Raw genomic sequence first — 26,592 nt, 5'->3', positions numbered from 1 at the left:
GTAACAGAGCCATGTACACCATGCATTTAAAGTAATGTTAGCCAGCTTTCAGACACTAATTCGTGGGAAAGAAAGTCACCCTGGACGGGTCATCAAATGTGATTGAAATGGACAGATTCCTGTACATTTCAATCACTTTTAATGGGAGTCGTGAGGTGTGGATGAAATGGCCATATCTCCCTTAAATTCACATCAAACTCACCCATCTTTCACACACTAATTCATGGGTAACAGAGCCATGTGCACCATGCATTTAAAGTAATGTTAGCCAGCTTTCAGACACTAATTCGTGGGGAAGAAAGTCACCCTGGACGGGTCATCAAATGTGATTGAAATGGACAGATTCCTGTACATTTCAATCACTTTTAATGGGAGTCATGAGGTGTGGATGAAATGGCCATATCTCCCTTAAATTCACATCAAACTCACCCATCTTTCACACACTAATTCATGGGTAATAGAGCCATGTGCACCATGCATTTAAAGTAATGTTAGCCAGCTTTCAGACACTAATTCGTGGGTAATAAAGGCCTGTACATCTCCCTGTTTGAAAGGGCCATATCTCCCTTAAATTCACAGCAAATTTACCCATCTTTCACACACTATTTCATGGGTAATAAAGCCATGTGCACACTGTATTTAAAGGGCTGCAGGAACACTTTACCCGCCTTTAAACACCTTTTCCTGGGTAAACAATCCATGTATTTCCGCCTGCTTTCCATCAGCACCCGCCAGTCATTTCAAACGGTTTCAAATCGTTTTTTCACTTTTAAAAACAGCTTTCTGCCCTGTAAATGATTTCTAATCATTATTACCGTCATGGAGGAGCTGCAGGGACACTTTACCCGCCTTTTAAACACCTTTTCCTGGGTAAACAATCCATGTATTTCCGCCTGCTTTCCATCAGCACCCGCCAGTCATTTCAAACGGTTTCAAATCGTTTTTTTCACTTTTAAAAACAGCTTTCTGCCCTGTAAATGATTTCTAATCATTATTACCGTCATGGAGGAGCTGCAGGGACACTTTACCCGCCTTTTAAACACCTTTTCCTGGGTAAACAATCCATGTATTTCCGCCTGCTTTCCATCAGCACCCGCCAGTCATTTCAAACGGTTTCAAATCGTTTTTTCACTTTTAAAAACAGCTTTCTGCCCTGTAAATGATTTCTAATCATTATTACCGTCATGGAGGAGCTGCAGGAACACTTTACCCGCCTTCTAAACACTTATTCCTGGCTAAAACAATCAATGTATTTCCGCCAGGGTCACAGCCTGCTGCTGCTGCTGCTGCGGCGGCTGCTGCTGCTGCTGCTCTCCCTCCCTAAATTCACATCAAACTCACCCAGCTTTCACACACTATTTCATGGGTAATAAAGCCATGTGCACACTGTATTTAAAGTAATGTTAGCCAGCTTTCAGACACTAATTCCTGGGGAAGAAAGTCACCCTGGACGGGTCATCAAATGTGATTGAAATGGACAGATTCCTGTACATTTCAATCACTTTTAATGGGAGTCGTGAGGTGTGGATGAAATGGCCATATCTTCCTTAAATTCACATCAAACTCACCCATCTTTCACACACTATTTCATGGGTAATAAAGCCATGTGCACACTGTATTTAAAGTAATGTTAGCCAGCTTTCAGACACTAATTCCTGGGGAAGAAAGTCACCCTGGACGGGTCATCAAATGTGATTGAAATGGACGGATTCCTGTACATTTCAATCACTTTTAATGGGAGTCGTGAGGTGTGGATGAAATGGCCATATCTTCCTTAAATTCACATCAAACTCACCGAGCTTTCACACACTATTTCATGGGTAATAAAGCCATGTGCACACTGTATTTAAAGTAATGTTAGCCAGCTTTCAGACACTAATTCCTGGGGAAGAAAGTCACCCTGGACGGGTCATCAAATGTGATTGAAATGGACAGATTCCTGTACATTTCAATCACTTTTAATGGGAGTCGTGAGGTGTGGATGAAATGGCCATATCTTCCTTAAATTCACATCAAAGTCACCCAGCTTTCACACACTATTTCATGGGTAATAAAGCCATGTGCACACTGTATTTAAAGTAATGTTAGCCAGCTTTCAGACACTAATTCCTGGGGAAGAAAGTCACCCTGGACGGGTCATCAAATGTGATTGAAATGGACAGATTCCTGTACATTTCAATCACTTTTAATGGGAGTCGTGAGGTGTGGATGAAATGGCCATATCTTCCTTAAATTCACATCAAACTCACCCAGCTTTCACACACTATTTCATGGGTAATAAAGCCATGTGCACACTGTATTTAAAGTAATGTTAGCCAGCTTTCAGACACTAATTCCTGGGGAAGAAAGTCACCCTGGACGGGTCATCAAATGTGATTGAAATGGACAGATTCCTGTACATTTCAATCACTTTTAATGGGAGTCGTGAGGTGTGGATGAAATGGCCATATCTTCCTTAAATTCACATCAAACTCACCCAGCTTTCACACACTATTTCCTGGGTAATAAAGCCATGTGCACACTGTATTTAAAGTAATGTTAGCCAGCTTTCAGACACTAATTCCTGGGGAAGAAAGTCACCCTGGACGGGTCATCAAATGTGATTGAAATGGACAGATTCCTGTACATTTCAATCACTTTTAATGGGAGTCGTGAGGTGTGGATGAAATGGCCATATCTTCCTTAAATTCACATCAAACTCACCCAGCTTTCACACACTATTTCATGGGTAATAAAGCCATGTGCACACTGTATTTAAAGTAATGTTAGCCAGCTTTCAGACACTAATTCCTGGGGAAGAAAGTCACCCTGGACGGGTCATCAAATGTGATTGAAATGGACAGATTCCTGTACATTTCAATCACTTTTAATGGGAGTCGTGAGGTGTGGATGAAATGGCCATATCTTCCTTAAATTCACATCAAACTCACCCAGCTTTCACACACTATTTCCTGGGTAATAAAGCCATGTGCACACTGTATTTAAAGTAATGTTAGCCAGCTTTCAGACACTAATTCCTGGGGAAGAAAGTCACCCTGGACGGGTCATCAAATGTGATTGAAATGGACAGATTCCTGTACATGTCCCCCGACAAACTAAGCCTATATCAGCAAAACTAGGGGCTGAATCTAATCAGCCCTAACTATAAGCTTTATCAAAAAGGAAGGTCTTAAGCACACTCTTAAAAACGGATAGGGTGTCTGCCCGAACACAAACTGGAAGCTGATTCCACAAATGTGGAGCTTGATAAGAAAAGGCTCTGGCTCCCATTGTACTTTTAGAGATTCTAGGAACAACCAACAACCCTGCATTCTTGGAACGCAATGCCCTAGTAGGACAGTAGGGTATAATGAGTTCTTTAAGGTAAGATGGCGCCTGCCCATTAAGGGCTTTGTAGGCGAGAAGAAGAATTTTAAATTCTATCCTGTGTTCTATAGGGAGCCAGTGTAAGGCAGCCAGAACAGGAGTAATGTGGTCCCTTTTCCTAACTCTGGTTAGTACACGAGCCGCAGCATTTTGAATCAGCTGAAGCGACTTGATTGACTTCTTGGTACTCCGTGATAATAAAGAGTTACAATAATCCAGCCTAGAAGTAACAAATGCATGGACTAGTTTCTCTGCATCGTTTTGAGGCAAGATATGCCTGATTTTTGCAATGTTACGTAGATAGAAGTAGGCGGTCCTTGAAATTGATTTTATGTGGGCGTTAAAGGATAAATCCTGATCAAATATAACACCAAGATTCCTTAAAGTCTCACTGGAGGCCAAATTAATGCCATCCATAGTTAGTATGTCTTTAGATAATTTGTTTCGTAGATTCTTCGGGCCAAGTACAATAACTTCAGTTTTGGTCGTGTTTAACATCAAAAAGTTTAAGGTCATCCATGTTTTTAAGTCCTTAAGGCAGTCTTGAATTTTATTTAGATGATTAATTTCATCAGGCTTGATTGATAAATATAGTTGAGTATCATCCGCATAACAATGAAAGTTTACAGAATGATTCCTTATAATATTGCCTAACGGAAGCATATATAATGTGAACAAAATAGGTCCGAGCACTGAGCCCTTTGGCACTCCATGGCTAACTTTGGTTTGCGTGGAAGATTCATCCTTAACACGTACAAACTGAGAGCGTTCAGATAGATAGGACCTAAACCAGCCTAAAGCAGTTCCCTGTATGCCAACTAAGTGCTCTAGTCTTTGCAATAGGATATCATGGTCGATAGTATCAAATGCAGCACTGAGATCGAGCAAAACAACACACTAATGCTTTGTAGTCTAGTAACAGTACTTCAAAAGTTACTAAGAAATGGTCGGATAAAGCAGGATTATGCGGTTTGACTAATAGTTGCTCAATTTCAATACCATAAGTCAGAACAAGGTCGAGAGTGTGATTATAGCAGTGGGTTGGTTTATTTACACTCTGACAGAAACCAACAGAATCTAATATAGAGTTAAATGCAACAGTAAGGCTATTTTTATCATCGTCAACATGAATATTAAAGTCACCTACGATAATTACTTTGTCTGTTTTAAGAACCAAAGTTGATAAAAACTCAGAGAATTCTGATAAGAATTCTGAATAAGGACCTGGTGCACGATACACTGTAACAAATAAGATTGGCTGCAAAGTTTTCCAGGTCGGATGCGTAAGACTAAAAACGAGGCTTTCAAAAGAGGTATAATTAGATTTTGGTTTAGTATTGATAAGTAAACTTGAGTCAAAGATTGCTGCAACTCCACCTCCTCGGCCCATGCCTCGAGCAATATGAGTGTTGACATGGCTGGGTGGAGTGGCCTCATTTATGCTGACATATTCTTCATGTCTCAACCAAGTTTCAGTGAGACAGCATATATCAATATTATAATCTGATATTAAATCATTTACCAATATTGCTTTAGATGCTAGAGATCTTATGTTTAAGAGACCACATTTAATCTTCCTGTTTTGTTGCACTGTAGTAGTTGTTACATTTACTTTTATTAGGTTATTATGTATTACACCTCTATTAGGTTTTACCTTAAATTGTCCTTGGGCAGACACACACACCGCTAATATTGGGTATTTTATTGGGTTCGGGATTCCTATGGGTGACTGCCTAGGAGAGAGCGCAGAGAAGCGTGTAAGACTGCGACTCTGCCTCCTGGTCTCAACTCCAGTTTGTCATGGATTACGTCCACAAAGCCCTGAAATGTTTGCCGAAATGAGTAGGATGAATGCCGTCTCTCTTAATCAGACCAGGTTTTCCCCAGAAGGCTGTCCAATTATTTACGAAGCCCACATTGTTTGCTGGGCACCACCAAGACAACCAGCGCTGAAATGATGACATGCGGCTATACATGTCATCATTGATCAGATTGGGGAGGGGACCAGAGAAGATTACGGTGTCCGACATTGTTTTAGCATAACTACACACCGACTCCACATTAAGTTTGGTGCATTCTGATTGGCGTAAACGAACATCATTACCACCGACGTGAATAACAATCCTACTGTATTTACGTTTATCTTTAGCCAGCAGTTTAAGATGCGCCTCAACGTCGCCCGCTCTGGCCCCCGGAATGCATGTGACTGTGGAGGCTTCGGTCTCTAAATTCACGTGTCTCATAATAGAGCTACCAATAACCAGAGTTGGCTTCTCAGCGGGTGTCTCGCTGAGTGGGGAATATCTGTTAGATACGTGAACGGGTTGGTGGGGACCTGCGGGTTTCGCGTTATGCCCCTTCTGAACAGTCACCCAGCCTCCCTGCTGCTCGGGAGTTGCCGGGGGACGGCTAAGATGAGCTACCTTTTGCCGGTCCGCACATGCTAACATGGGCTTTACTGTAGCTGAGTTACTTTCTAAGATGCGGAGCCGGGCTTCTATGGCTATGATTCCCGCCTCCAACCTAACAACTATACTACATTTAACACATGTATCCTTACCAGTAAGGGAGGCCGGGAAGTAACCAAACATGAGACAGGAAGAGCAGGAAATAGCACCAGAAGGTGGGGAAAGAGCCATGGCTAGCTATCAAGCTAAAGTAGCTACCGTTAGCAAACCCGAAAAGAGTGTAGGCAACTGTGGAGTTACAGTCGCTAAGAGAAGGAGAGTTGTGAGTGCTTAAGCTGTAGTAACGTGTGATTACAACGTCAGGCAGTTGCCGTGATCAAGAGTTTTAAAACGATCGATTAAGTTTAAGTTAATAAGCTATCAGCAACAGAACAGGCACACGGGATACCCGGAGATGACAACAACAACCGGAAGTTACAACGTGCAACGTGCTCCCGCAATAGGTTCCTCCTTCCGTTCCTCTACAGGAGATGTCTCTCCCATCTCTGGAGCTCAGAAGCTAGCGTTCTCACACTCGCAAAACCTCCCTATGCCCTGTAGGTCAAGCTTTAAAACCTAGTATCAACATACGACTGCATTATCACATTCCTTACGGAAGATAAGGAGCAGGGCTGATCATAAATGTAAACACACAGTAAATGTTAAATATCTTAGGAGTAAGGAAGAATTATTATTTGACACTTAGAAAGAGAGAAGACATATTCTCTAACATATATAATGTATTTTTATTTCAGACTGGCAAGGTGAATGCAGATGCTTTTCAGAGAAGCTTTCTGCAGTATGTGTACCGCACATTTGAAGAGAATACACTTCTGGGTAAAGAGCCATTTGTCTGTCCAGCCTGTAGCCCTGAAATGGCGGCTGTTTCAGTAGATGAAATTGGAAACTGTACACGTTCCAGAAAACAAACCAGTACGTTTTTAACATTGACACAGCACTTGTCCTTAGTCCTTGTATTTTAAATTCGACATTGGGATTGCTGTAGTTATTTCCTATTATATAGCTGTTAAAACTACAGCTGTTGAATCTAAAATATTTTTGTTAGACTTTACAGATGTAGCGCTTCATTTCAGACAGTTTGAAACGCAAGGGCCATGATTGGTACGTGATCTGCCCTCGCTCAAGGGAAAACCTCCAGCTTGACTTGAGACCTCCCCCATGATAAATACATGTAATTATAATGAAGCCAGCTGCAATGGATCATTGATCCACCAGGGGGTGCAGTGGGGTTCCACACTGGAGCTCATGTGAAATAAAGTCAGATACAGTACGCTGGATGTACAGCGGAACTTTGTTAAGATCCATATGTCACGGATATCATACTCTGTGCTAAATAAGAGACATGTAATCATTTAAAAAACATCACCATGTTGTTATTTAACAAAATAATGTTGTTTATTCGAAAAAAACGAACGGGAGGAAAAGCAGCCCGGCTCTCGATTTGTAATCCTAAATTAATCATCATCTTCACCACGATCATGTATGTTTATGTTCGCCGAATTGACATGAAATCACTGACACATATGAATATACTGTATTCAACTTAATTAAAACGTTATTAACGTGCCTAAACTCAGTAATTCACTAAAAATATTTATATTTTAATGGAGCCTCGGCAGATCAGGATCCTGACACGTAGCGGAGGGATCTTGATCAGCATGAATGGTGTTATTTTCCCCATAAGGAACAAGTCGCTGCAAATTATCCCGCTTATTACATGGCCACATTCTCAACAAAGTAACGACATGACTCCCAATGTTAATTGAAATGCTTTTATGGATTTAGAAAATGTTTTTATTGATTTAAAAAATAGTTACATTATTTCTGTAAACTGGATTGTTATTATCCAGGGAGATGCATATCCAGGTGAATCTGGCAGTCGAGCACAAAAAACTTGTGTGTAATAGTTTATATGTTTGATAATACCGTCAGTTGGTCCCACTATCCAGTGTTTTGAAATAACTTCTGATAATCCATCCATCCATCCATCTTCTCCCGCTTATCCGTGGTCCTTTCGACGCGAAGGAGGAGCGGCTCAACTCCGAGTCCCTCCCAGATTACTGAACTTCTCACCTTATCCCTAAGGGAGACACCAGCCACCCTGCGAAGAAAACCCATCTCGGCCGCTTTTATCCGCGATCTCGTTCTTTCGGTCATGACCCATCCTTCATGACCATAGGTGAGGGTAGGAACAAAAATGGCCCGGAAGACAGAGAGCTTTGCCTTCTGGCTCAGCTCCCTTTTCGTCACAACGGTGCGGTAAAGCGACTGCAGTACCGCTCCCGCTGCTCCGATTCTCCGGCCCATCGCACACTCCATTGTTCCCTCACTCGAGAACAAGACCCCGAGATACTTGAACTCCTTCACTTGGGGTAAGGACTCATTCCCTACTTGGAGTGGACAGTCCATCGGTTTCCTGCTGAGAACCATGGCCTCAGATTTGGAGGTACTGATCCTCATCCCAGCCGCTTCACACTCGGTTGCGAACCGATCCAGTGAGTGCTGAAGGTCGCAGACCGATGAAGCCATTAGCACCACATAATCTGCAAAAAGCAGTGGTGCAACCCTTAGCCCACCAAACTGCAGACCCCCTCCCCCACAACTACGCCTCGAAATCCGATCCATGTATATTACAAACAGGATTGGTGACAAAGTGTAGCCCTGGCGGAGGCCAACCCTCACCGGAAATGGGTCCGACTTACTGCCGAGGACCCGGACACAGCTCTCACTTTGGGAGTACAGATATTGGATGGCCCTGAGTAGAGACCCCCTCACCCCATACTCCCGCAGCACCTCCCACGGTAACTCCCTGAGAACTCGGTCATACTCCTTCTCCAAGTCTACAAAACACATAGACCGGATAAGCGTATTCCCAGGCCCCCTCCAGGATCCTTGCGAGAGTAAAAAGCTGATCCGTCGTTCCACGAACTGTGGGTTGATGATGTCAAACAGTGGGCCAGTAAAGGTAAGAACAATGCTGTTTTGAAGTATACATAGATGGAGTCGGTTCATAAAAACTAAATAATGCTGTCCAAATTAAACTTAAAAGCCTGTTAGTGTGCCTGTTAGTGTGCCTGTTAATGTGTGATGTTCAAATAACATACATTAATTGTATTTGAAACTTGTTTTCTTCTTTTTATCTTATTAATTTAGGAAGTGCATCAGCCAGTCCTGCAGATGCTGGTTGTTTGCAGATCTCAATTGAAGCACTCTTTGTGAGCATTTGCCAGAAAAAGCACTACCTTTACAGACAAAATGGTAAGCATTTTGGGAGATGTATTGGTTGTGTTGATTAAATCCCGTCAGCTCTTTTGTAATCTATGTTTTTACTCTCATTACAGATCGTAACAAAATAAGTCAAAAGATCGTCCAAAAGATTGCCCAAGAAAAGAAAAGGTTGCTAGAGGACATCCACAAGTACAACCAGCAACCTGATGGTGACCCTATTGACACCAACACGGTTGTGGAGAAACTCTCAACCAAATCTGCAGAGAGCATGATCTGGCCTTGGCAGGAACCCAACAGAGGTGCTGTATAAAGATTTGACTTCCAATCTACAAAACTGTAATAATTATATGTGTTCATTAATGTGAAATGTTTATATTCATTCTCAGACGGTGTGGACATTCTCACTAAGAAGGGGCTGTTTGACCAAAAAATGCTTCTGTCACGACTGACAGAAGAAAAGCAGATCCTTGTGAAGGAGATGATGCAGCACTCTCAGTACCTCAAGGACTCTGTATCAAAGGTCCAGACACTGATGGCCGCAGTTTCATTGATCACACAGACAGGAAGTAAGTGAACCACATGGATTTATTCACTTTAAAATACATAAGTCAATGTTTTTCAAACCAGCAAAGGCAAACACACTTTAAAGAAGATTTTATCCATCTGTTTGTTTTTATTTGAGTCTGACTGCATTCTAATCTTTCTTGACCTAAATACGTTTTCTGAATAATTTTCACAATTTATGTGTGTTATATAACTTGTAGGCTATCCGAATGGAATCACAGAGGAGGGGTACAAGGGCCTTATGTGTCTTCTAAGGAGACATTTGCATGACCTCAGACTCAAACAGCAGACTGTAGCAGGCACCTACAGAGGAATTCTGGAACCCAGTCATAGGCTGGTGGAGGAGGATTACGAGGACATGGAAGAAGTCCGGCAAAGTGACAACAACTCAGATGATGAAGATGACGCAGAAGAATTGACTTGACTTGTGGAAAGTTACTTGGTGCCCTTATGCAGTTCTGTAGTTAAAGCAGACATATTATTTTTATTTTCAGGTTCATATTGTGTCCATATATCTGCCTTTACTGTTCTTCATTTTCACAGCTCCCTTCAGCCATTTAGCCTCCTTAATAATCAGATTTCAGCTAGCTGACTGTTTTAAGTTAATAAAAAGGTAGAAAAGTGACACCAAACACAAAGAAGTCTATCAACTAACCCGTGGTGTTAAGCTAGCTGACAGGCACAACAACACTAGCACGGTAACACAGCTAGTTAAGCTGTTAGCCAGCTAACATGTAGATGCTTCTGTCTGGATTTGATTAAGTGTGCAGTTTTTTACGTTAAAGCGGACATATTAAGCTTATTTGAGTTTGAAATTAGTATTTAGTGCTTCTACTGTGACATGTTTCCATGCTTTAATGTTGAAAAATGACTTTTTTCTCATATTACCTGTGCTGCAGCACCTCTTTTCTTTACTTTGTCATGTGCATTAACATATATTTTAACCTGTGTTTTGCTACATATGCTCTTTTATCTTACAAAATAGTAATAAACTTGATTTTGTCCTTAACTGATGTCTGTAAATATTTACTGATACCCACTTTATATTTTATTACATTATAGAGTTGTCTTCACACATCAATTAATTAGCTTGAACTGAGGTTACAGTACAGTCATACCATTTATAGCAGAGATTGATATTGGATGTGTAACATAATTCATAACTAACTAGAACCTATGTTGAGGATCGGGAGAGGGACAACAGTTCTTCCAAAAAGCACTGATAGTTTAAGGGACATCTTAAAGGGTCAGATAATAAAGACAGACATTGGCAGTGTAACGTGTTATAAAACCCTAACACTGAGTACATCAAAGTAATAATTCAACAATATTAACCACATCACTTTAAGGGAAACTTCTGCAGCAATGGAGAGCAGTGGTGGCACCAGAGATTTTCTCTAGGGGGTGCTGTGGGGTAGCTTGACGTTTCATAGAGGGTGATCAAACATTTAGGGTTTCCCATTAATGCACCAGAGCTACAGTTGAATTTTCTACACACATTGTACCCGCGACTGTTACAATGAAGGTTCGATAATCAGCTCACGGCATATAGGCAGGGGTAAAGTGCTATTTTTACAAGTGGGGAGCGGACCTCACCTCCTCTAGGAAGGTTCTCACCTCCTCTAGGGGAAGATTTTTTTTTAAATATTGAAGTTAAAAGCATCAATCTGGTGCACTTTGAGAGCAACATTAAGAGATCTATGGATACATCTCTCAACACCCATATGAAACAGAACTGTCAACAGATTTTCTATTTCTTTATAGATATTTTACAAATCACTCCCCTTTTAAAACAAACCGTTTGTATGGAGCCCCCTAGGGGACATGGAGAAGAAAAAAAAATGTATTTGAAAAAAATAATAATAATGTTTTGCGAGATCTCGCAAAACCTTTGCGAGATCTCGCAAAACCCCTTTGCGAGATCTCGCAATACTTTTGCGAGATCTCGCAATACTTTTCATTTAGCTCAATGTACTTCCTGGTCAGTTCGGCTGCTACGGCAACACAGAAACCACAACAATTGAGCAGTTCATCGATTTTACTTTGAGCTTGGCCTTAAATATAAAGTTATAACATCAGTGCTTGGCAATAGGCACAGGTTTCACACATAGACTGTATATATAAAGGGTTTCACGTCCCTCTGAGCTGAGTTATTGACAGATTCTAATTTCGCGGATCAATAACTCATGAACATTACGTTGTAATAATACAAACAACATGACTTTACAATCATAGCAAGGTAGACAACGAGCTACAGAGTCGTTTCTATCAGAACAGTTCGATACGCGCCGTCATCCGAGGTAAACATCAAGAATTGGTCACAATCTGCAGCTTGAGGAGGGAGAGGAGTGCTTAGGGACCGTCTACAAACTGCAACGGGGTTTTGCGAGATCTCGCAAAGGTTTTGCGATATCTCGCAAAACATTTATTTATTTTTTTCAAATAATTTGTTTTTCTTCTCCATGTCCCCTAGGGGGCTCTGTAGGCCTACCGTTTGAGACCCACTGAGATAACTAGACTAAAGTTAACTATCTAAACACTGAGAGTCCTTTACTTCACCTGAGGTTATCTGAGACTCTCAGTCTGACAGGAGAGAGTTCTCCCTCCACCTTGTTGTTGAAAAAGCTCCTTATATCCGTTAGCTTGGCTAGCTAGCACCATATGCTAACCACAACGATCTCCGGTAGATACCTACTGGTGCGTGAGGCGAGCTCTCGCGCTCGCGCTCGCGCTCACGCTCACACACACACACACACACACACACACACACACACACATGAATGAAACACGGAGACCCAGCAGTAAGCTACTTGTACTCACGAGGCCTATTATGTGCAGAATCCCTCTCGCTTTCAGGTGATTTTGATTGAGTGTCCACACATGGACGTTTAAGGACTAAAAAAACGATCAATTTTTCACTTTGTTAGCAAATGATTTGGCGCTCTAGCTAACAGGAAGTCACTCAAATGTCACAAAGTAATTTAGCCTATGGGTAGGTCAAAAATCGAATGGGTGCTTCATTGGCCTAATCATATCACCTGTGTTGGCTTTATGTTTTTGGTCAAAAATGTGTTTGTTTCATGTAATCAATAATATTTCTAATTTTAATTTAATAAAAATAATAATAATAATTTTTGCAAAAAAAAAAACACATTTCTTGGGGGTGCTTAGGGGGTGCTTTGGCAATCCTGGGGGGTGCTTCAGCCTGGCCCCGCCCCTGATGGAGAGTCAGGACTCAGAGAGACACGAGGAGAGTTGGAGCTTTGATGTCAAAAAATGATGTTTTATTATTATTTGTTTAAGTCAATGGCCGGCGCATTCATATCACAAGTCACAGCAGCAAAAGGTTCTGACTGCACGGGTGGGTTGCCATGTCAATTCTGACCAGCCTATCTCTCGATAGACATTTTAACTAGTTTACAGAGAGTTAATGAGCATATTGGGGGAAGGTGCGTAAACACAGGGAACACTGTAGATATCCCCGATATCTTGAAATACTGAATCACCTGTCTGTGAGGCTTAGAAAGCCAGCATTCTCACAGTCGTAAACCATTTTGTGACCGAGAGTTGAACTGGTTTATCAAGATAGCTGGAGCCTCCCATTCCTTAAGAGAGATAACAGAGCCAGGGTTTGGTCGTAAACGTCAACACACAGAATAGGTTAAATATTAAGAAAAGACAGTAAGTAAAGACAGAATGATTCCCTAACAGTCACCACTTGTCATAGGCTACTATCGACTCCAAAGTTTAATACAAATATTACCAAAAATGTACCCAATACCCATTCAAACATCCAAGTTGGATAATTATTTTAAAAAGCTTACTAATCTGAGGCCATGCATAGGAAATATCTCCCATAGTAAAAACCCACCCACCAGTGGTAAGGATAAACCACACATTTAAATGTATTACATCGATGTGTGTGGTTGTGGAAATACCGGACGTGTGACGTTGTGCGATTGCGTTGCCATGCAACAGCTTTGGTTCATGTTAATTTGCAAACTCTTCAACTACAACCCTAGTTATATTAAAAACATTTTAGAAGGCCTCGCGAAATATGTGTGTATAACAAAATACATCCGTCATAAACACAATACCGGAAATAGAGGTAGGCAAGATCCTCAGCTGATTGGATGTTTTAGCCGCAAAGCATGTTGGGATATGGTGTTTATGCGATATGAAATTTGAAAACATGTTTTAAAAATAAAATAATACTTTATTCCGAGTGTGCTTGCTTTTCTCTTTGAAAGTCATCACATAACGGCTTTGTAATACACGGTTCGGCTGCATTAAATATTACATATCTGCCGTAGTTCTCTATTTATAGAGCCCTGACGAGAAGACTTCTAGACAAACACGAGGAACTGCCGCCAAAACTGAAAACATGACGTGGATCATAAATATATCAGCAATTAAACATCATCTTACATTTTTTTTTCACACAATACGTCTCCTTGCAGTATCAACACTAATTTGGCTGAGTTTTATATTTGATCCAATTGGTAGATAGGCTGTATTTACACCATAACGGTGCACAGCTGATATAAAGGGACACCTAGTGGTTAAAGCATGTTATTGAATTTCATTATTTTTATTAGATATTAATAGGATCCCTATAAAGTATATTCATTACTCGTTATTCTCTACTAATAGTTAATTAAAGACTGTATATAATAACTATTTTGCACATCCCTTTCAAGATTTCAAGATTTTCTAAGGTGTATTGACATATCGTATACACAACTACGGTGTAGTTATGCATGGAATGAAAAACTTGGGTCGCAGGTTCCTCAACAGTGCTCTATAAATAGAGAACATCTATTGATATGTGTGTATACCTCCAGCAATGTTAACTATGTTGAAGCACTTATTTTAACTGATATTATTATACTCTTATAAGATGTATGTAGATAGTATAAGAAATGTGCAGAATACGAGAGTTTAATGGTGGAGGTATACTAGACCCTCCAGAAAAACGCGATTCTGCGATCGCAGAAATTACCGCATAATCAGCAAAATGGCGCATATTTTTAAAAAGCCGCATATTTATCAAAAGGCCGCATAATCCCCGCATTTTTCCACACAAAGTTGAGGAAAAAAAAAGTGAACTCGTCTTGATGATGCGCGACGTCATCAGCTCGCGCATCACAGAAGGTAAACAACACCGTAGAGTGAACATGTGGAGCTCACACGAGAGTTTCTCTTCACCAAGATTAAAACATCTAATCCATCTCATTTACCGACGAACATTTCTGCTAAAGACCGGGCAAAGCAGTACCCCGATGTCTGGGGGGAAACTATTCTGCACCCCGTGCAACTGTGTTGGAGCATAAGAGAACATCGACGGTGACGACCCACTTTGATTCATTCAAACATTCGAAAATGCTTTCTGCTGCTGCGGACAAGAAAGCCAAACAACTCACGTTCACCGAGGCATCAACTTCCAAAACCCTTTCGAGGGCTACAAGAAACGAAGTGAGTAGCCTACAAGATTGAAGCTGGTTAGATAACGAACGAGTAAATGAAAACAGAATGAGGCGGAGAAGTGTGTGTGTGTGTGTGTGTGTGTGTGTGTGTGTGTGTGTGTGAGAGAGAGAGAGAGAGAGAGAGAGAGTGTGATTAAAATAGCCCAATTGCTTTTACAATAAATAAACATTGAATGTGTTTAATTGAATAGTAAAGGGGTTTAACGTTAGTGGCAGGTTGTGTGTGAGAGAGAATAAATAAATAAGACAGCCCAATATTTATTTTTTCCGCATATTTTCGCAACTTTCCGCATATTTCGCAACTTCCCGCAATTTCACCGCATAAAATCACATAAAACCCCGCATGTTTGATCGCATAATCAAGGATTTTAGCCCGCATAATCAAGGATTTTAGCCCGCATAATCAAGGATTTTAGCCCGCGTTTTTCTGGAAGGTCTAGTATACACACATATTGATAGAGGTCTTCTAATGCACTGTTGAGGAACCTGCGACAACAAGTTTTTCATCTCCGACCTTGTCAGGTATTGAACAATCAATAAATAAAGAACACAGAATTATTAAATATAAAACACAGAATTTGTGTGATTATACTAAATGATTTACAAATAAACACCACTCCATATTTACAACTGTTACACATGCTGATGTAACGCAAATGTTTCCAACTTGGGATCAATAAAGTACATCTTATCTTAAGATGATCGATGGCTACTACCATATTTGCAAAATTTTCCTCTGAACCTTGACAAGTACATGTTTCAGGCTTATCAATTAACAACAGGAGGGGTCACAGACATAAGACCAGCTGTTAAATAAAGCTCTTCTGACCTTAGCTGTCATGTGGGTATATATTAATGCTGCCCATTGGGCACAAGCAATTTTCACCCATTTATTAATTATATGTTATACATTTGAGTGTTCCTATCCCCTAAACCTCCAGGGATGTACACAGTTTAATACTGGCAACTTCTTATTATGGGAAATACGAAAACGTCTTTTAAAACTACAATTCCCAGTAGAGACGTGCCATAGAGAACATGTTGCGAAACACAATAGCCAGCATGTGTAGTTCTGGGGACGGGGAGGGGACAGGGACAGGGTGGACCCGTTCAAATCCAGTTTTGGACAGTCTGCCGTGGTTCAATCCCATTTCAAGTGCTGTTCGACGCTTGGCTTAACCCTGGGAGCACACTCAAACATCCAATCACAGAGCTTGAGGACTATCACAGGGTTTGTCAAGCGAAGCGGAGAGAATACATACTTCCGGGTGTAATATTCTCTAAAGCAAATGAGCCGACCCTCCGTCCTGACGGACTCCAACTTGTGTTTATTAATCAAACAAATAAATAAACACAAGGATAATTATGTGTTATTGTTGAGTAAATGGAGAATTGCACAGGGGAAAATAACGTATGCCACAATTTTAGATGCAGATTTTGTTAAACTAATAAGTTTGCGCTGTGGATCAACACTATACATTGACGGGGAAGGGGGTAGCAATAAAGATAACACCATTAAACAGTTACACAACATAACAGAAATAATATTGATAGCAGCGTCCCTAGCAACCACCTTGGTAACAATGAAAACTTTGAATGGACACAATTTCCTGAATTAATCTTCATAATAACTAGCAAACTAAAGATCATGTACATCCACTGCACACATAATCTGAAATAACAACTCATATTTTTCGCATCAAATGACACGAAAACGCATTTTAATGGCCAAATTAACCTTAAAATAGGCATTTTCCACCGAGAATAAAACGAATGTCGGCCATGTTTTTTTTTTCTGCAGGAAGACATTTGAAGATCACGTGACAGACGCCAGCCATTGGAATGAATGGGGGGAAAAAACGTAGGGATCTTACAATTTCAGAGGCGTTTTTGTAGAAATACTACGTCCCAAGTTGTGGACCAACGTAGTTATTACACGTTTTTTTGTGAGACTGGGTTGGTGAACCACATATTATCTCCATGTGCCACAAAGCTTTTTTTAGGAATCAAAAGAACTGGACTAAAAATATTCAATTAAAAACACATCTTCAACTACTATTATTTTAAAAGTTGTATATTTTTTAACAGGTCTGTAATGCCTGTATCTTTTTCATACCTTCCTCCTTGTTTTTTTTTTTCTTGCCTCGCTTCTTTTTGGCTTATATTTTAACAGCTCTCTTTCTATAAAGAGAAACAAAAAACAAGTGTTAATTGCAATAGTCATGTGGTGTGTGCTTTGCAAACCAGGGAAGTACTTGCGAGAACACTTACATTTTAAGAAAAAGTTGGAAAAGCAAAGAGTGAAAAATCTTCTGGCTTAGTGGCCAGTTGGTGTTGCTACTTTTTTTTTTTACACTGGCACTTTTTTTAACCGTTCTGTATCTCATATTGTATAGAGTTAAGATTTCCCTCATTGTTCTACATCATATATTCTATATTGATACCTACCTGTTGGTTGCTTTTTTCTCTGCCTCAAACTCTCCTTTCTCCACTTCCGCCTGTTATTTCTACTTGTCTGCCTCCATCTCTCCTGCCACCACCGGTCCAAACTCTTCCTCTGAGTCTTTCTGTCCCTCCAGCTCTCCTCTCTCCAGTCTTTCACTCGCTAATCTGTCTGTGTCTCTATGTCCCCTTCTGTCTCCATCTCCTGCATTTCAGTAGTTCCCTCAGTCTCATCCATTTCACCTCCCTCCCCCTGTTCTGTCTGGTCATCTTCTTCTCCAGTCCTTTCATGCTGCCCTCTGTCTCAGGATCCCATGCTTTGAAGTTAAACAAAGCAGACAAACAAGACATTAAAGATGCAGTGCAGGGTTGAAAATATGATTAACCAAAAAATATTAAAGTTTAACAAAGAAAAATGAATAAATGAATTACCCAAAACCAATCTAGGTTGTCTAAAATATTATCTGACTGACATTTCTATCTGATCCATCTGGATAGGTACACTACACAATACAGGATTCAACTTAATAAAGAATCATGAATGTTCTGATAATGTACCGTGAACTATACCTTCTAAAAAGCCTTCCAAAAGGCAAACCATTTTTTCCAGGACCGCATGGGCTACCAGTGGCAGCTCGAAGGGGCACTGGAGCTGGGCCGTCCACTTCTTATTTTTATTGTGGTACTTCCCCCATAACAGGAGAGGAAAGTACCCAAGGGCCTTCAGTTTTTCGACCTTAAAAACAAATAAAAATATTTGGGTGTGACAAACATCACACAAATTAGATACAGACAGAGATATATTTTCCAGGCAGTGTTAAAAAGGCAATACTTTTAAAAAGAGAGTTGGCAGTCCACTCTCTATAGTGTGTCTTAATCAGAGAGAACCATCAGAGCAACACCACTAGTATTCTCTAAAGAGACAATTGTGGTCCTGTTCTGCCATTCATTAGCATCTGCCATGCAGTTATATTCACTGTACCACATTACAAGTGAACCAAAGGAGACACCTCTTAACCACACCACATTGTCCGTCGGCTATGTTTTTGTGGTGTGTCCGCATCATTGGCATTTTTTGCCATTCCCAACAACCTGATGATTCAACATGCTGAATTGGCAGCAGAGCTGTCTGCAAAATAATCTAGTTTAAGAAAATCTGTGCACAAGAAGAAAAACGGACTTGAGGAAAACTAACTACTACAGTCCAAAGGCTCACACAATGTCTTTTAATTTCTTATCTCATCTGGTCGTTCTATTACTCAGATATTCCCAACATGAAGCTGAGTGGAGTGTTGTGAATTTTTTTTTAAAGAGTGTATCACAAAAATGGCCTTTATTTCTAGAGCCTTATGTATTTTGTTGTCCCTTTTGAAATGAGGAAGACATACTTCTGCCCAGAGTCCTGCATCGGGTCGGGTACCCGCAAAAAAGGTGATTCGCGGGTGATATTTTTTCAAACGCTTTTTTCCGGGTTCGGTTCTGGGTAAAACAAAGATGATGCGGGTCGGGTCGCAGGTATTGCATAATAAATATATTCAAATAATAATAATTTAGTTTAATGTTTAAAATCCTCAGACTTCTCCCCCGCGGGACCGCGCATAATCATAACCTCTGCACGCCACATTCGAAATGGCTGAGGTGAAGCTCTCTAGCGGAGAATACAGCATTTCAATAACACCTCCTCAAGAGCGAAATCCAACGTCTGAAGAGAATGAAATTAACATATTATAGCAGGAAGTTTAATACAGTGTACTTTTTTGGTATATTCATTCTAATGTCTCCTGATATATAAGAAGTGTGTTTTTATATATTCATGTGTGTACTTAATTACTTTGTATTTAATAGTAGCAGTGTATATGAATAAGAAGCTGGAGAAATGAGAAGTGAAAACGTTCCTGTCATGAGAAAGGGACAGAGAGGAAATACCCTTAACTGATTCAGTCCAGCTAGACACTCCCCTGTCTAAACTGAGGAAGCTGTTCAACAGTAAATAATTTCACAGCCAATCCTACACCTATATACACTACTGCTCACCACCAAACACAATATCAACACTAACCAACAACCAAATACTCACTCTTTGTCTCAAAGATTGGACGAGCCCCCATGTTACGTTCCCTCGTAGATCTAGGGGTACCAAGGGAAGTAGCGACACATAAGATAGCCGGACGAGAGAAAAAGGAGAGGAAACTCAATGCTGACGGAGTTTAAGTGAGGTTTTAATAAGAACATAAGTGAGGCGGCTCACCAGCCAAATTACAACACAAGCTTACAATAACCAGCACACAACTAGGCTGGGTCTCCCACAGAGACATGCTGCACACATGCAGCCAGATGAGAAGGAGAGAAAGAAGGGCCTCACTGCCGTCCTCCTCCGGTCCTATATGGAAGTCCTGATTGTTAATTAGGATCACCTGGGGGGAGGCTGCACCTGGGGACAATCAGAGGGAGAGAGAGGAAAACACACACGACCACACACACACTACGGCACGTAACACTTCCCCCCATAAAAAACACACCTTATACTGCTCACCAGCAGCCAACACCGGAGCAACACACACAACACACACACCACTCACTGAACACAGATCCACATCGCTCTGAGCTAGGTCCACACCCACCGCTTCAGAGACGGAAACACCCACACCACTGTCACAGACGGATGCAGAACTTAACTGCAACTCACCACTCTGTCGCATCGCAACCGGGTGCCGGTCTTTTGGCTTTTCCAGAGCAGCTGCCACCTGCTCCTTCCGAGCTACACACTCTGCCTCTAGATGACCAGGGTCAAGACAAAAGAAACACAATCTCTTTTTCTTGGGTCCTGGAAGAAAAGCAGAATGAGCATGTGTGGCACGCCTGTTACGATCTTTCCGGAAACCAACACGATAAGGATAATCGCTCTGAGCCAAAACACCACTGTGTGATAGCTCAAGCCCTTCCTCATCCGCCATAGTGGTGGCCTGCTTTCGCTTCCAAGCTGCACAGTCTGCTATCATGTGACCTGGGTCAAGACAGAAATAACACGCTCTGTCTATCCTGGGCCCTAACAATGGAACACTGGCACAGGCAACATAATTATCAGGAGCTCTCCGATAAGTGTCCCGCTGAGGAGGGTCCCGCTGAAACAAAACGCTCCTGTGTATCAGCGCAGACTCGTCTGCCAGAGTGGCAGCCTGCTGAAGGGTAGTCACTCTCTGCTCATTCAGGTAGACTACCGTACGCTCCGGTACACAGTTTTTGAACTCCTCTAACAGCATCAGCTCACATACTGAAGCGATGTCATCCGCTTTACATGCTCTACACCACCTGTCAAAGAGGACTTTCTTCTCCCTCGCGAAGTCCACGTATGTTTGGCCAGCAGCTTTCTTAATGCCGCTGTTACGTGCCGTAGTGTGTGTGTGGTCGTGTGTGTGTGTTTTCCTCTCTCTCCCTCTGATTGTCCCCAGGTGCAGCCTCCCCCCAGGTGATCCGAATTAACAATCAGGACTTCCATATAGGACCGGAGGAGGACGGCTGTGAGGGCCCTTCTTTCTCTCCTTCTCGTCTGGCTGCACGTGTGCAGCATGTCTCTGTGTGAGACACAGCCTAGTTGTGTGCTGGTTATTGTAAGCTTGTGTTGTAATTTGGCTGGTGAGCCGCCTCACTTATGTTCTTATTAAAACCTCACTTAAACTTTCAGCATTGAGTTTCCTCTCCTTTTTCTCTCGTCCAGCTGTCTTTTGTGTCGCTACTTCCCTTGGTACCCCTAGATCTACCAGGGAACGTAACAGCCGCGAAAACGCTGCCTGTAGGCCTCAGGCACAAGCTCGTATGCCCTAAGAATAGCACCTTTCACCTTGTCATACTCCAAACTATCCTCAACAGAAAGAGAAGAGCAAGCCTCCTGAGCCTTGCCGACTAGCTTGCACTGTACAAGTATGGCCCACACGTCTTCTGGCCAGCGCAGGGCAGCAGCAATGCGCTCAAATGCACCAAAGAACATCTCCACTTCCGACTCAAGAAAGACAGGGACCAGCTGAATGTTGCTACCAACATCAAAAGCAGCAGCAGAACCTGAAGGTGTAACGGCAGAATCACCCACCACAGCTGCTTGGAGCTCTAGCTGACGCATCCGGACAGCAGTGTCTGCCTCCAACTTCCTGATCTCCAGCTCATGCTTCCTGATCTCCAGCTCCCTCCTGAGCTGAAACTCTCGCTCACGCTCCTCCCTCTCACACTGGAGACGAGCCATACGCACTTTTACCCTGGCATCTAATTTAGACCCCATAGCAACGGCTACTTACAAATATTATTATTTATTTACAAACTTCCCCAGATCCTGCCTACCAAACTTTACCTAACTATCTTCTGGAGCGTGCCGGGCTCGAGGCGACTTTAAAGGCAAACATCAGCGGCCGAAACCCTGAATCGCCTGCCCCCAACAGGGAATAAATCCCCACCCAGGATTACCTCGAAAATAAAAAAGGCAAAATAAAAAATGAGTGCCTGAAGGAAGGACTGATTCAGTCCAGCTAGACACTCCCCTGTCTAAACTGAGGAAGCTGTTCAACAGTAAATATTTTCACAGCCAATCCTACACCTATATACACTACTGCTCACCACCAAACACAATATCAACACTAACCAACAACCACTCTTTGTCTCAAAGATTGGACGAGCCCCCATGTTACGTTCCCTTGTAGATCTAGGGGTACCAAGGGAAGTAGCGACACATAAGATAGCCGGAGGAGAGGAAACTCAATGCTGACGGAGTTTAAGTGAGGTTTTAATAAGAACATAAGTGAGGCGGCTCACCAGCCAAATTACAACACAAGCTTACAATAACCAGCACACAACTAGGCTGGGTCTCACACAGAGACATGCTGCACACATGCAGCCAGACGAGAAGGAGAGAAAGAAGGGCCTCACTGCCGTCCTCCTCCGGTCCTATATGGAAGTCCTGATTGTTAATTAGGATCACCTGGGGGGAGGCTGCACCTGTGGACAATCAGAGGGAGAGAGAGGAAAACACACACGACCACACACACACTACGGCACGTAACATATAGGCAGCAGAGAGAAGGGTGTGTGTGTTGCAGTAAGGCATGGTCTGTGTAATAACTCCTCAATTATACTGGTGCTTGTGTTTTTATTGATTTATTTCTGTTTCATTCTTTCATGTTGTGAGTACTAAATTGTCACAACTGTGTGCAGTAGTTGGCTTAAATGTGTTTAAATTACTTATGTGAAATAAGGAGCAGGTTGGGATGACAGGAGACTGGGGATGTGGGGAGACGACACATTCTTATCTAAACACAGAATGCCAAGTAGCTAGAACATACATGTCTAAAATATATGTGTGTGTTTAATTACTTTGTATCAATAATAATAGGGAGTTGGAAATATGAGGAGTAAAACCATTATTTAGAGTAAAATGTGAGCAGGAGAATGCCCTTATTTGAAGATAGCTCAGATCTCTGAAATGAGTGTGCGTTCTCTGTATATGTTATGTAGGGTCCGGGCAGGACACCCAATGTGTCTGTGTTACCTTAAATGGTAAAATAAGGAAAATGAGTGTGCGTTCTCTATAGAAGCTGATATTCTACTATTTTACTGCTTGAGAGCAGAGGTAATGTTTTCCTCATTATTATTGATATTAAAGTAGTACATATATTGTTTGTATTAGTCAACTATAACAAAAGTATGTGAAACTGTGTGTACATTCAACTAAGGGGGAGGGGGGGTGCCTCAGAGAGGGAAGTCTCTGCAAAATGTGTGGGTGTGTGAAAGTACACCCAATGCGTCTGTTTTACCTTAAATGGTAAAAGACTCTTGTTTCTGTGGGTCCTCTGCTGGGCCGTCGCTTTTATATCAACCAATGAATAGACTCTATGGGAGGAGAATCCGGCACACCTCCTCCCCGTTCTCTTTGCATATAAGCCTGTTGTTTCTTTAGATCGCTCTCTCTTCTCCTGCTGTCAGGACCGGAATCTGAACAGCACGCGAACCAGGGCAGGAGTACTCCTTATTGTATTGTATTGCATTGTATTTTTACCTTTTATAATTAAAACAGATTATTGTTTAACTGGTATCCTGGTGTCTTCTGATTTCCTTCCTGTTTATGATTTTAAGCAGCTCGCCAAAACGACACGCGGAGCCGAGGTGGGTTGTAAAAACCTCTCAGCTACAACAATTGGTGACCCGGACGTTTGAGAGTGGGAGTTCAGAGGGAGTCACATCAGCAGCCAGCGGACGAAGCTGTCCAGGGGTGACACCTCGAAATACTTTCTGACAACTAAAAACAGAGCTCTATACCAGGTAAGCACGGATACCCGTTACACTCAAAATCTGTGGTTTGGCTATATTCAAATTTTTAGAGTTGTCAGGAATATTTCCCAGTGTCATAGTCTTCACGCTAAGATAATGCAAAACATATTTTAATATAAAAGTGAAACAGCATAGTATTTCAGCGTAGGGTATTGAGTCTCGGACGGCTGAAAGGGCACAACGTCCCTAGCTTAAGTGCTGGTATTGAGTCCACACAGGCTTTACTTGCTGGCGGAAGTCAAGTGGAAGTATCGAGTCTCCATCCATGACACATTTGAATAACAAATCCAAGGTTCATATGAACTGGAGGTGAGTGAGTACACAGATCCAAAGGGAGATACGCAAATAGCAATTTTGAAACGACCGGAATCTCGTCATCCTTTGTTCTGTGGGGTTAATCTAGAAGGCTAAACTTGACGATAAAGAGATTCTGTTGACCTGGGTTTCGACTCCATGAGAATGCCACATCGCTGAAAAGCAGTGTAGAAGCCCGTTTTAAGGTCTCATTATCTGTTGAAATAAACATTGCACTATAAAAGCTGGATAGACTGTATGGGGAATAATTTTCTGTGAATAATTACTAATAGATAAGGGAGAAAGTCAGATAAAGACGCAAAGTTTAAGCTTGTTGCTCTCAGAAGCATTCTTCCCCTCAGTGAGATTGAACTCATTCCTGGTGAGGTGCTGCCATCTGCTGGACGTATGTTGTAGTATTTCTTACATTACATTTGACTGGCGCCTTTATCCAAAAGCGACTCACAATAAGTGCGTTTCACTAGGAAAATACAATCAAAAACAAAACGGGATCATTAAAATATATCTGGGTTTATAGAGCCAAAACATTTCAAGTGCTACTCAACTGCCTTTCGATAAGCCAGTCCGTTGTTAGTATCACAAGTGCTTTTGTTAGTACTTCTTTGTTAAATAGTTCTGTCATTCGAAGAGGACTTGAAATACTTGGGTTTTTACACTCAAACTATTTACACAGTTGGATTAAGGGCAGGGCAGTTAAATAAATACATTAACTACGTTAGGAGTAACGACATGTATTGTCCACTGCATTAATAAATACCACTGAACACATATCAACCTAGTCAGATAAGATACAATCACCATGGAGGGACAGTTTAAAAAAAATTATTTACACGTCCCAATTCCCGGAAGTTTCCGAGAGCAATGGGGACAGACTGAGAGATTGATTCTCAGTGGAATCAAACAGGGAGACAAGAAGAAGGCTTGTGCCGACTTCAGGTTCCTCCATAAAAAAATTATAGAAGAAGACAGAGTGGGAGGAGATGACACTCTAGGAAATTTAAGCTCAGCTCAGCTTGTAAAAAAAACTTGGTGACCTAAGCCAACAAAAGCACGGATTATTAGGCTGGACAAAACTAAACAAAGAGAAGGAGGAGGTAGATAAAATACAGAGGCTTTGTCATAATGCAGCACTCGCCATGAACGGTGTAGCTGTTACCCCCTTCACAGCCAAAACTCCCCCAGTCCTGGTCGCGGTCCATACCCCGACCCAGGGAGAGGAGTTTCAACACTCTAGTTACTTTAGAACTCTCCTGTACCCTCATGACAGTATAGGGACGCACGTGCCAGCACAACCACCTACAGATGAATAAATACATCACTTTATTGCAGAACGTGTCAGGGGTTAAGGGAGTATGAATAAAGAGGAAACCTCTGCCTCAAACAGGGAAGACATGGGGAGGCAAACTCTCAGCACTGCTGTAAATGACATGTGCACTGTACAAAAGGCTGGCTCAGAAGACAGGTCTCAGACAGGACCTATAGAGGATCCAGTTATCCCCTTCAGTTCCCCCCTCATTTACCCGGATTTATTTAATCCATTTAAACAACCTCCCCCTTACTCTCCCCCTGTCCCAGACACACACCCCATGTCTAATCTACAGATGCCACTAACAAAAGGGTGCTATGGATCAGACCAAGAACAAGCAAGTGATAAGGGGGGTAACTTTACAATCATGGGAAATGTTTCACTGACTCCTTTAAGGAGTAGCTCTATTAAAAGACGCAAGAGCAACCCCACAGAGGCAGAATTACTTACCATTGTAGAACGCCAAGAGGAGAGGGATAGAGAGGATAGAGTACGATTTGACTATGACAGAAGGCAGTATGAGGAGAGAAGAAGTCATAAGACAAACGGATACGAGGGGAGTGGGGGTAGTCAGGAGAGAGAGAGGGGCTATCACCATGGAGCGGAAGAATTACTGGAAAAGGTAGAAAGTCAACACAGAGCAGAGGACAGCTCCTCTGAGGGAGAAAAGTCAGGTGACGAACCTTTTTAGAAGCAGAGAAGCCCAGACCCGCTATAACCCAAAAAGTAGGGGAGGAGCATCAGGGGATGATAGTGATAAGTATTACTCTGAAGCAGAACACACGGGGTATAGAGGTAGCTATCAGAACACTGCTCAGCCGAGCCGAGCAGAACAGGAACAGGACAAAGGCAGAAAAGATAAGAAAAAGGTTAAGAGCATATCTCTGGAAGGAACAATCACTGAATTGACTGATGTACAGGTTATTGCACTCCCCCGTGGGATGTTAAGATCCCATCACACCTTGGAAGACCCCACATTTCATGCCTTTATGGCCCCAGCATTACAGGCTCCTTTAGTGACTCTCCCTAGTGGGAATACCACTTACCACCCTTTCACACTGGGAGACATACATGCACTAGTTGACAAAATGCCGCTACCTACTGAGGG

This window comes from Pseudochaenichthys georgianus, chromosome 20, assembly GCF_902827115.2.
Source record: "Pseudochaenichthys georgianus chromosome 20, fPseGeo1.2, whole genome shotgun sequence".
Lineage (NCBI taxonomy): Eukaryota > Metazoa > Chordata > Actinopteri > Perciformes > Channichthyidae > Pseudochaenichthys > Pseudochaenichthys georgianus.
This window is presented reverse-complemented; position numbering follows the sequence as displayed.